This window comes from Talpa europaea (assembly GCF_964194135.1).
Source record: "Talpa europaea genome assembly, chromosome: 4".
Taxonomy (NCBI): Eukaryota; Metazoa; Chordata; class Mammalia; order Eulipotyphla; family Talpidae; genus Talpa; species Talpa europaea.
Window position 1 is genome coordinate 76,376,058 of NC_140070.1, and position 12,953 is coordinate 76,389,010.

General features: G+C 34.7%; 1 protein-coding gene across 1 annotated transcript in view; it reads right to left on the reverse strand.

Annotated features, from left to right (window-relative positions):
• The window catches only part of GBE1 (1,4-alpha-glucan branching enzyme 1), a gene marked incomplete at both ends in the record, with an annotated part of 250,486 nt that overhangs the window by 12,890 nt on the left and 224,643 nt on the right, over positions 1–12,953 (reverse strand). The window lies entirely within an intron of this gene.

Below are 12,953 nucleotides of genomic sequence, written 5' to 3' on the forward strand. Positions count from 1 at the left end.
CTCACCCCCACACCTCTGGCCTGTACCCCAGCTCTTGTATGCATAAATAAATCTTTAAAAAATAAAATTTTGCTGTCCTTGAAAAAAGCAACTTCATGCATGACTTACATATGCACTCACGTTTGTGAATACTACCTTTATTAAAAGTTTAAATGATAGTCACACATTTTAATTAAGTGCAAAATTGAAGTATATTTCTAATATGGTCTAGTATTTGTTCCTTTCTTCAACAATAGATTCCTGATTTTAGACTAGGAGGTAAAATACAATGTCTACAACTTTAATTCCTAGGTTGTCAACTTTAGAGACTGTAAAACGTAGACCAGCAATAAAATAAACTGAAAAGATGAGGGGTTCAAATATTATCTACCATGTTAAGTAATGGATTGCTATGCTTTTTGAAATGCATTTTATGTAAATTATTACTGTATTCTTAGGCATGCATGATGACACACATCAGTAAATAGCAAATTGAATGATAAAACAAGATATTGAGTACTACACATTTCTCGGTGCAAACAGGAAAATTATAGAATACTTTGACTAACCTAATTAGGAAGTTTTGTCTGTCTTAGAAAACTATATAACTCAAACCAAAAAGTATCATGTTGCTCAACAATCCAGGAAAGAATAATAATGAAAAATATGTACACATTTAAAGAATAATGATGAACAATGTGCCCACACATCTAGCCTAATCTCCCTCTAAAATTGTTGGTTTTTGTCTGTGTCATTAGAATAGCCAAGGAAATTGTTAATTCTATGATGAAGACTAGCCATTATTTAGAACTGCAAAGAAAAAAAAAGATATTCATTCACCTTTTAACCACATACTTTATCACCAAAATGAGTTTTGACCATGCAGATTGAATATTTTTTACAAACACATGTGGTTTTGAACATAAATAATTTTGATTTAGGGGACAGAGGAACCTCTTCCCCCAAACTTAATCTATTATTCAATTTCAATGGAGTTCAACAAAATATACATAAGTGGAAAAGATAACTGAAAACTTCAAAGTTCCTAAGAAATAATGACAAATATAGGATATAAATAAGCATCACTTCTGAGCCATTTAATACAAACAGTAGGAGAAAGTAACCTAATGCAATAAAATACAGTAAGTGCTTCCACAAGTTTTTGTGTCCAACAACTACATTCTAACCCAGTTTTGCCAATTACCAACTGTGTAGCCCAACACAAGTTACTGAACTTCCTTGAGGCTCAGTTTCTTGTTGGTAAAATAGAGGTAAAATATGTGAGGATTAATTGAAGCAATATATATCAAGTGCTTAACACACTTTTAACACTGGGGGAAATGCACAATTTATTAACTATAGGTTACATTGTTCTTATAGACCCTGGACCACATTGCTTTATCAAATGATGGTAAATTTTTAGAATACTTTATAGAATAAAGTCGAAGTATTCTATAAAGTAGATCTATGTTCCTGTCTTACTTTTTATACCCACTTAACTTTTTAATTACCTATTTACAATTCCCTTCTTCTGACTTTCTCACTAGAATCTAAATACTTTTCCTGCTATATATAAAAAAAAATAACATTAAAGTTTAAATGAAAAGTACATCAAGCTCTTTCAGGATTTTTTTTTTATATTTTAAGCATGCTAATTAAAAATTAAATAGCCCCCGATACCATCTTGCACTTATTCTGTTTTTTTTTCACCATAATATTATCAACTTTTCATATACTATAAACTTAATTCTACTTTTCTGTCTCCTTTTCTGAAATACAATCTCTGTAAGTGATTTCTGACACTTCACCCCCCCCTCCCTGCTATCTTGGGCCTATATTATTACCTACCATATTAAAACAAGAGTGAATGTGCTTTTCATTATTTTCCAATTGCAGTCTCCTCCTTGGGTTTTGACCTATGTCTGCTTTTGCTAAACTTTAAGAAGAAATATATTATTGCTTTGATTAGCAAAAGACAACCTTGATTTTCTTCCTTTGTTTGACAGAGTTAACATTTCAGAGCTGTACAATATAACTTATGATGCAATCCCATTTCATTAACTATTAAGTTTTACTTAGACATTTTAAAAGATTTTTCCTTCTGTTTGGAAAAGTCACAATAGTGCAATGAATGCATGTCAACTTGAAGTAATTAATTCTCCAGTGAGTAGCTCTGATTGGTAAGAGATGTGGAACTAGACATATTATATAATTCTGAGCTGATGTGAATAAAATGATTACATGTTTACTAAAGTTAGCACATGCTCAAAGACTTTCATTATCAACTTGACTGGTTAGCTTTCTATACAGGTGATTGAACTTAAGCAATCGTAGAACACATATATGTGTATTAATATATATTAAATTACACATGTGAAAATTATATATATATATATTAATATGTGTGTGCAGTAATGTGGCAGCACCAGGAGATTCACTAGGTGTATATTTTCTACCATTTTACCATCATCTGCCTGGTAAAGATTGACAAGTATATTGACATTAAAATACTCAAGCATTTGAAAATTGACTATTTTAGCTCTGAGAATAGAATCATCTTTTTTCTTTATTTCTTTATTTGAAGTCATAACTTATTAGGAGTAATATGTAGTTAATGTATATTCTTCTTTCTCTTTAACTTTTAAGAACAAATAGAAAATCATAATATGTTAGGGCTTACTCAATGCTTTAGAAAGCTGAATGAGAAGGAACTGAGCTAGCTTCCTGTGAAAAAGCCTAATATCAAGATTGCAAGCTTGTGTTATTTGTGTGAGTGTGTGCGCGCGTGTGTGTGTATGTGTGTGTGTGTACATACACACAGGCATCATCACCCTCAGGCATTCCTGAGCACTTCCGGGCACAAAGCCCAAAACTATCATAACATACCTAGATTGATGATCACAAGCAAAAAGATTCAAAGTAAATATTTTCCCATCAGCACTAAAAAAAATTAAAAAAAAATGAAGAGCTTTAAACACACACACACACACTCTCACTCACACACACACTTGTGATTGCTAATAAAGATATTTTCCAGGGCTATAATAAATTTAATACAATAGACTGTAACCAACTTTAAAATCCATCCTGATTTAATATTACTAGGTAAAGGTAGGAAAGAATAATAAAAGGAAAGAGTAAACCTGCTAAGTTATTTCTGCAAAATGCACATTTATACAATTCCAAACAAAGTCAACAAATATTCTAGCTATCACAGTCAAACAGAGGTGACTTACATAATTCAAATGAGGAAAATTTGGGTATGTTTAGAATAAAATGCTATGTAGAATTAATCACATCTTTTCATAATTATTTCAAAAAGGTATTTTATTTCAACTATCCAATTATTATTAAAACTTCAAAGTAATGAAACTTATGGTCATGAAAGAGTTAATGATATCTAGTAAGATGATTCTATAAATATCTGTTAAGTAAGTAACCTGAGGCAGTCAGCAAAGTATCACTGGGAATAAATTACATATTTTCAAAATTACTAATGTGAAAAAAGTATATATAGACAATTAAATGCTTCTAATATAAACCTACAGGGAAGCTCATCTTCCTGAATCAGTTCAAGGCTGTGTCTACAGTCCGTGGCTAAAACAAATGAGAACTCCAGTGTTATAAGCCTAAGCCTGTAAAATGGATCAATTGTGTATCTCATAACTTAAACGATTTAAGGAAGAACACAAACAAGAGCTTTTCAGGAGAACTGATGAAAGCAGAACTCTTTCACCTCTTTGTAAAATGTTCTTTTCTCTGTTCTATGGGATGTTTAATTCAAAAACCTATTTATTGTCTAAAATCTTCAGCAGTTAAGATGGCAGTTAAAGCTGCAATATACTTAGGTCTATATTCCTAATAATTAAAAATTTGAGTAGACATCAGTTTTCCTTGTTATTTTATCCTTGGAAAGTATGTTTGTTTTAAAAATTCTCCATTTTTAAATAGTTCTGTCCTTTTGAATGTCAGAAATTAGGATAGTGTAACACTACAGAAAAACAACTTTGAGTCAGAGGCACCATTAACTTTACAAAGAGAAACAGATAACAAATAAAATGATAAGTAATTAGAAAGACACCTTTACCAATTTTAATGGCATTTTTACATTATAACAGAACAAATAATTAAGCACTGATACCCAAATGAAAACCTGTATTAAACTGGATTTAAATCACAGTTTTATTCAATTGCTAAGAACATAATCTTGTGGAGGTTATAATTCTTTCTGATGTTTATATTTAGATTAAAGAGAATAACACTTGCCAGGCCTGTATCACTAGCATGATACGAGGTTAAAGGAAGTCAATGTAAATAAACACAGGAAAAGATTACTAAGTGAGACAATAGTATAAAGTGCTCAGAAGGCAAGGCATGTAAGTATTTAACAGGAGGGAAATCTTTTATAAAATTATTTAGCAAATTTCTGACAATAGGTTCTAATGTACAAATTTTGAATTCTACAAAATGATGATTTTCTTTTTTAGAGATTTATTTATTCATGCATACAAGAACCAGGGCACAGGCCAGATGTCAGGGAAGGTGAGAGGATTCACCAGAGACAGAGTAGGGAGCAGAACAGGCACACTGACTGAAATACATTGCTGAGGGGAGCAGTGGGCAAGACAGGAGCAGTCTGCTGTGCCATGTGGGTATCTCAGTGTTTGGCTGGGATCAAACCCAGCTGTAGAGGCTGTGGATAGCTTTGCAGTGCTTCGCACAACCACCTGTGCCACCAGGGAGGCCCCTGATTATATATTTTGATCATAGTATTTTGTCAATCTTTCTACAATTGATAAATCTACTTTAAGAAAAAAGCAATAGTAATCTTTGTGTTCTGATTATACAACTTTAAACAAATTTATATGACTTTAAATAAATTCAGGAGTTTTTTCACCATTATCCTCCATCTTACTACCCATTTATTAGTCTGTCTACCCATTTAACAAGCCATCCATCCATCCATCTATCCATCCATCCACCCACCATTCATCCATTCATCCATCTTTTCATCACCCAGTTATTTATAAAAAAAAATTAAATTTATTGGGCCTACCTGGTGGAACAAAGGGTTAAGTCTCGGCACTATGAAGCTATCAGCAGCCACTGAAGCACAAGTTCAATCCCCGGCCAGGGAGTTAATCCACATAGGGCACAGCATACCTCTCCTGTCTTGCCTGCTGCTCCCCACAGCAGCGTATTTCAGTAGACCCGCCTGTTCTGCTCCCGACTCTGTCTCTGTTGAATCCTCTTAGCCCCACATCTCTGGCCTGCACCACAGCTCTTGCATGCATGTATAAAAAAAATAAATCCTTTTAACTTTCTGTTGCAAGTACCTAATTGCTCACATGGATAAGACTTTCAGTCTTGGGAGTCAATTCCCACAAAACACTAGCTACTTTTACGAAGTAATTAATTAATTACTCTGTGTACAGGTTGCAAATGTCAAAGTCTGAATTTACATTTTTTAAAGTACAGTTTTAAAAGTAAAGTTGCAGAAGTCTAATGGAAATATTTCAAAGACTTCCGGTTAACTGGTAAAAATGATGATGTCAGACACAAATGTTTTCCCTTCTGTTTGTGGTACAACTACTAGATAAGTATGTAGTGTTCTTAAGGGTGATAATAATATTTCTGATTTCTTTTTCCTTCAAAAGGACAAGAAACAGAGAACAGAAATCCTAACTGAATTATTGTTAGATGAATTTCTTGCATCAGAAGAGAGAATCACTGCACAACTGAGCTATAAACAAAAAAATAAAAACAAAAAAACAACAACACAGTAATACTGTTGAATATCCCAGAGCAATAAGATACTGAATAGCACTCAGCTATTAAAAAAAATCAAAAAACATTTGTGTGTAGTGAGGGCTTGTTCATTATTCATTACTGCCTATAGTCTTATGAATATATATTAAGCCAATCTAAAAGTGTTACAGCAGTTGCGATATTTTAATCATGCAAAGTATTTTTCTTACTTTGTGATTCATCTCAAATTCCTCTGTAGAAAAATGATGCTAAATCATAGGCTCTTTATTACCAGTGGAGATGGGGGTATGTATCTGTCATTATCATTAAATCATAGGGATTGTTGGACAGGGCTTAACAATGAAAAATGATGTAAAGGACCTCTAAATAATGTTTGAAAGTACTACTGTCATCTTGTAACTAAAAAGGCTAACCAAGGCAATGAGTATACATCCATTTTGAAGGTATGGAAACAAAAGGAGAATCCATATTAGATATAAAATCATTAATTAAAATCATTTGTAAGACTACCTCTCCACATAAAGAACATCACCATAAAAGTACACTAACACTCACATATATACATAAAGAAAAGGAAACATGCTTGCGTCTCTTCAGTAACTGTGTAGATCTTTAAAAAGAGAATTTCCTATTTTTCTTTAAATTTTGCCAAAACATTTAAACCTGGAGATCTAGGAAATTGAAATGCTTTACCTTATTTTTTGGTGCAGAAATTAACCTTTATGTATAAAAGCTTGATAGAATGTGCATTTAGTTAATCCTAAATTAAGTCCTTTGTTTTTGTTTGTTGTATAAAGCACAGATTCTAACAGAATGTTACATAACTACCATTCAAAGGCTTCTGTAAACTAAGCAACTCACAGCAACATCTCTGCCTTCAGCGATCACACTTCAGTGAATCATCCAAGTGACCTTATTTGCTCATTAGAAACTCTGTGTACAGGTTGCAAATGCCACAGTCTGAATTTACATTTTAAAAAGTACAGTTTTAAAATTAAAGTTGCAGCAGTTTAATGAAAATATTTCAAAGATCTCGGGTCAAATCCAACTATTTACTCATCTGTTCCCTTAAGCTTTAAATATTTTTTTGGCCTGAATTCCCATTTTCTTCACAAGCCATGCTTTATGATCACTCCTGTAAACATTTTAATATTGTAACAGTTTGAAGTGCCACTTGTAAGGGGGGTTGCTATTACACTATTATTTCCACCCAAACTCAACAGCCTGCTGACAAAGAATTTAAAAACATTCAATTCTAGTGTTGTTGATGTTCTCAAGAACAATAGGAATACATACATATCAAGATTCATACCCTATAAATAATCTGTGAGGTTGTAGTTTTCTTTGAATATTATCTAATAAACAAACTGATGTGAGGTATCACAGTTTAACATTCAATAATGATACATAACATACAGAGAAATCACAATAATTAACCTGATAATGCACTTTTTACATTTTAAATATTCTTTTACTTGTTGAGGAAGGTGACAGAGGTCATGAAGAATAAATTCCGGGGAAGATGCTATGGACAGTGATGGAGCGGAACCAAGGAAAGTTAGGTGATAAGAAAGAATCTTTCCTCAGCCATGAATTTGTGTATACTTTTCTCATACTATTTTCCAAGAATTATATCAAAATCATTTTGTACATTACAGAAATGTGGCATCATTAGTAATACCACTGTTGCTACCACTATCTCTCTCTCTCTCTCTCTTTCTCTCTCTCTCTCTCTCTCTCTCACACACACACACACACACACACACACACACAGGCATGTGTCCATGAACAATGAGGAGGCATGATGATATTGCTAAAGAATGTAAAAAAGAAAAACAGAAATGGAACCATCCCAAGTCTGGGTAAAAACCATAGAGTTAGGAGATTATTGAGGGTCAGGCCCCAGAAACCTCAGGCTCAAGGGTGGGCCCAGAAGGAGTCACCACTGAGAAGAAAAGGAAAACTGAAGGACATGCCAAAGACTGGCCAGGATAGAGATCTGACCAATTTCCCTTCAGTTGAAACTGCACTGACTAAAAACCTCATTTGCATAAAATCAAAGTTTGAACTAGTCCAATTTTTTTGTCCATAAGTACTTCCCATCCCAGGCATCTAGAGCAAACAGCTGAAGTGCTTCTTGGGTCTGTGTCTTCTGAGCCACAGTCCTAAAGTCCTAAATAAATGTCTTCTCTAGGCTGTAACTCAACTAAGTTTCTATTTCTCCATCTACAACACAGTAGAAATAACATGGGCCTCAGTGCTCTCCTCGGCCTTTATCAGTTATGTGCTGGAAAGAAATTGGGTAGTTAATTCAGTTTACTTAGTCACATGAGGCTAACATAACCTACCTTACAATGTGGCCAAGAATATTAAATCAAATACTTAATAAAAAAAGCTAGCAAACAGAAAGCCCTCAAAAAAGTCCCCTGATGCCCACTTTCTCCAACATCGCTCAAAATGTGGCATCATCACTTGTATTATTAGAAATGGATTAGAGACAACAGTTTATCCTCCGGGACTTAGCAATTTTCCTTTTATTCAATGCTGATCTGATATTGTTTTAAGTGATACTGTTTTAAAGAAATACAATAATGATTCTGATAATATAAAAGGTAACAGGTTTCTTTCTTTGTAAACAATGTGAAATCATAAGCAAAAATACTACTTCAGGAAAATATATTTTATCTTCCAATGTATGAAATGTGTAACCTGCCTACTTACCCAGTACGATGACGTCTCAATTTTACATCACCCACTTTCTATCTAGTATAGTAAAGAATGTTGGTGATCATTACACTGAAGATTAGCAGCAAGACAAATATGAAACGGTATATAGGCAAAACTTTTTTGCTGCTGCTCTTTCTTTATATTTATTTTCTAGAACATGGCTGCAGATTCCTTTTGCAGAAACAATATCATATACTTTAGAGTTATCCTGAAGAAGATCATTCAAAACCTTAGTGATACAAATCAGACCTACCACTTAGTTTTCCAAAGGTATCATTCTCTTTTGATGTGATGGTTAAAAGCACCCTAAAAGTGTTTCTTCTTCCTTTCCTGGCATTACCTGCAAAATAACTCCCCTTACAACCATTCTTCAGAAGATAGTCAAAAATATCTATTCTCTACAGATCTGAGTAAAAGTTGATGTCTTGCTATTTGAAATATAGTATAACCAGGTTCAAAAAAATGGAACTACCCATGAATTCAGACATGTTACCTATAGAAGGTTTATATTTCAAAATGACAGAAGAAGTTGAAATAACTTCTTTAGAAACTTTAATTTTGTTATTCTAACAAATTCTGCTTTCTGGGAATTAAAAGTCTAATGAATTTCTTGACTTGATTATTATATCTAATCTTGCCACTGTGTGTTTTTTTTTTTTTTAAGATTTATTTATTTATTTATTTATACAAGCACTGGTTACAGTCAGAAGCGCGGGAGGGTGAGATAATTCACCAGAGTCACAGCAGGGAGCAGAACAGGCAGAAGGACTGAAGTACACTGCTGAGGGGAGCAGCAGGCACAGCAGGAGAGGTCTGTGTGCCATGTGGGACCCTCTCCTGTGGCAGGGGATCGAACCAGTGTTGCAGAAGCTGCGGGCAGCTTCGCAGCCCAGTGCTCAACTGCTGCGCCACCAGGGAGGCCCAGATTAGAATTTTTTGATGAAAATTACTAACTGGATAAAGAACAGGGGGGATATGACATAATACTAAAACAAAGACAGAAAACTAAAGATATATTTTAATGCAGATATAATATGAGTAGAGAATGTGATGGCTGTCAGTAAAGTTAATGTAACTCTAAGGATAATAATAAGAGAGCAATGTCAAGATAAAGGGAGGATATGGGGTACTCTATGTTATACTTGTCAGACAGTATCTATAATACTATGTTGTTAGTTCTGGAGACACAGTGTAAAAGGAACATGAATAATGGCAGGTGCATTTTGATAAAGGAGATGTAATGGTAAGAAGTCTGGAAAGTAACAGAAGAATTTATTGATGAAACCTGAGGATTCAGTCTGGAAGAGGGAACTCTTGGAAGAGATGGTACCGTCAGGAGCACATTAAGTGCCTTTCCGATTTGAAGAACTGGCAGGAAGAACAGGCATTAGTCCCAAAAAACAGAGCAACTTCGTTTACATTTTTGGCAATATTTAAACTTTTTTGTAAGAACTTCAATTGTTTACCATGTGAAACAGTAGGATTCCAAGGAATGCAAAGTATCCTATTGGTTAGCTACTACTTGTGGAGAAGGTTACAGATGGGATTTCTGCATTGAATTGGGTCATTGGAGTATAAAACCTTGCAAAATCCAGAAGATTTTATGACTTTAACCAGGAAGTTGAGGTTGGCAATATAATTAACTAGAAGGTGTGTTCAAGGTATGACTCTTCTGGTCCCCTCCTCAGAAAAATTGTCATTACGAAAAGAAATATTCCATAATATAGCCAATAGATGAGCAACTTTCACTATTACTTCTATGAAGATATGGTCTATTTTCCCAAGGTGTTTCTATCATTATAAATTTCAATGAGCACAGTTTTTGAAATGGGTCACTAATACAAGGAATTCAGTGCTCATTAAAATATAGACTTTCTGTAAAATAAGTGCCTACAAACATTTAGACAAAACACTAAATTTCAGGAGATAATTTGTGACAAGGTCTAGCAAAGCCAAACTTGACTTTCATCTAAAGTGTACCTTTGCACAAATAAATAAAATTAACTTTTGGGTGAGTTCTATTTAATAAAATGTACTATGCCATTGCTGATGCTTTCATTTAATGATATCTGTTAAGGCTACATAGATTTCAGATAAAAGATCAATGTGGCATAAGTCAAGATTTTTCTCCTAAAATTGTCATTGAAAGTCCATGTATTCCGAGATGTCAGTGATCACAAATTAAACACACATTAGACCAAACTGATTTCTCTTTCTTGCTTTACTCTCCTTAGTAATAATACCACTATCATTCTTCCCATTGTTCAAAGTGAAACCATCTTTTTACCTTCTACAGTCTATGTCCAAACAACTGCTGAGTTCTTTCACCATAAGAAAGGGCTTTATATTTCTCTTTCTATCTTATTGCCATTATGTTAGTAAATGCCCTAATTATCTTTTATATGTACTGCAATTTCTTATAATTAATATCTGTACTTCCAATCTCCTCATGAAAGCTCTCCTACACACTGAGTATATAAGAACTTTTCCTAAAGTATACATCCTCACTAAGTGACACACTAATTCAAAAACTTTCAGTGACTTGCTGTAAGACTATTAAAAAAAAAAAGCCTAAACTAATTAATATTGCAATGAAATCTTCTATTATGTGACCTCAATCTAACTTTTCAGCTTTATCTCTTAGTACTCTTTTTTATGGTTATCACTCTCCAATTAATCCACTGTACTGCCCATTATCTAAGGATTTCCTATAGTTTCCAAAGGCTGAAATGGCCTTCCTCAATTTTTTTTCTCTTACAATTTTATCCACTTCTCAAGGTCCAGGCTTAAAGGTCATTTCCTTTAATCAATCAACCTCTCTCAATTATTTATTTATTTTTATTTTTCTTGTCCTCTGTTCTCTCATGGAACATTCCTGTCCTTGTCCCATTTATTGCATTATGACTTACATCCAAGTCTGATTTTACACACCTTCTCGCCCACTTAGTGTCAAGGAAAAGTGTTTAACAATGATTGCAATAGAACCTAAGTGATCTATAAATGTGTTTTGGGTTGATTCTAATCAAAGTTACATTTTGATTATATTACATGGCCAGGTATAGAAACATTTAGTCTTGGGACTAAATGGAGCTAAAAGGGTCATTTATAAACTGCTATGCATCTAGACTAGGATTTGCATTTCTTCATAAAGATGTTGAAAACATATTCTTACTGTAACAGAATAGTTCATTTTAGTGCACGCAATCCTATTACCTTGCTTTTTGTTATTTTCTGTGTTAACTGAGGCACATTTGCACTATCAGTTATAGCTACAAGCTCCCATCTTAAATACTTTGTCATCCTGTAGGACGGCAATCTGCTAGGTGGGGAGAAGGTAGGAAACCACATCTCACCACCCTCAGTGTCACCAAGCATACAGGGTGGGACTCAGGCTACTTACCAGAATACACTGGCCCTTTCCTCTTTATTGCCAGAGAAACATTCTATCTAAGTAAGCACTTCACCAGCATCTACTTCCTGGGTATTCAGTGGGAATTCCTGATTAATCCAATCATGGTGACATGATTCTCCTTCTAAAATATTTTTGGGCTATGTAACCGAATTCTGGTCAGCAGAATATGAAAGGAAGTTTGCTAAAGTGACTTTATTCTTGAAAAGAGACACAAAAAAATGAAAGTAAAATGTTTGGCTTTTGTTGTGTCTGAAGGTGAGATCTGGAGCCATGACTGTCTTGAGCTACAACAGGTGCCAGCCCTTGGACATGGCTGATGTCCCTAGGTAGAAATCAGAAAGAACAATCCAGGGAACATGATAATGTTGTCACAGTGCTGAGGTCACCGACCCTAGAGCTTTTATTATGTGACAAAATAAATTTCCCTTATTGCTTGAGACAGTTGAATAGGGGTTTCTCTTATTGCAGCCAGAGGCTCTCCAACACACAGGGCTTCATGTTGACTTCAGATGTCTGGCTCAGGTGGTAGACACTAACCATTGTTAGGGCTTCAGGGGAGAAACACATTATTCCTACTGTGCGTGTAAACATGTATATTCATTTGTTGCTAGGTCCTGAATCTGCCACTTTGTCCATGGGTCTGGGAATTCATAATCTGTTTAAAATACACTGTCCTTTTCCTTTTATAATAACTGTCAAACTTACAAGTAATATTTGTCTTGATCAGCAGTTTAAGTATTTTTTTTTTTAATAGAGGCATGTTTTTATTTATTTATTTTATTTTTATTTGTTTGTTTGGTTTTTTGTTTATACATGCACTGGGTACAGTCAGAAGCGCGGGAGGGTGAGAGAATTCACCAGAGCCAGAGCAGGGAGCAGAGCAGGCAGAAGGACCGAAGTACACTGCTGAGGGGAGCAGCGGGCGGCAGGAGAGGTCTGCGCGCCATGTGGGATCCTCCTCCGGTGGCCGGGAAGCAGCCAGGGATCGAACCGGCGCCGCAGGGGCTGCGGACAGCTTCGCAACCCAGCGCTCAACCGCTGCGCCACCGGGGAGGCCCTTGATCAG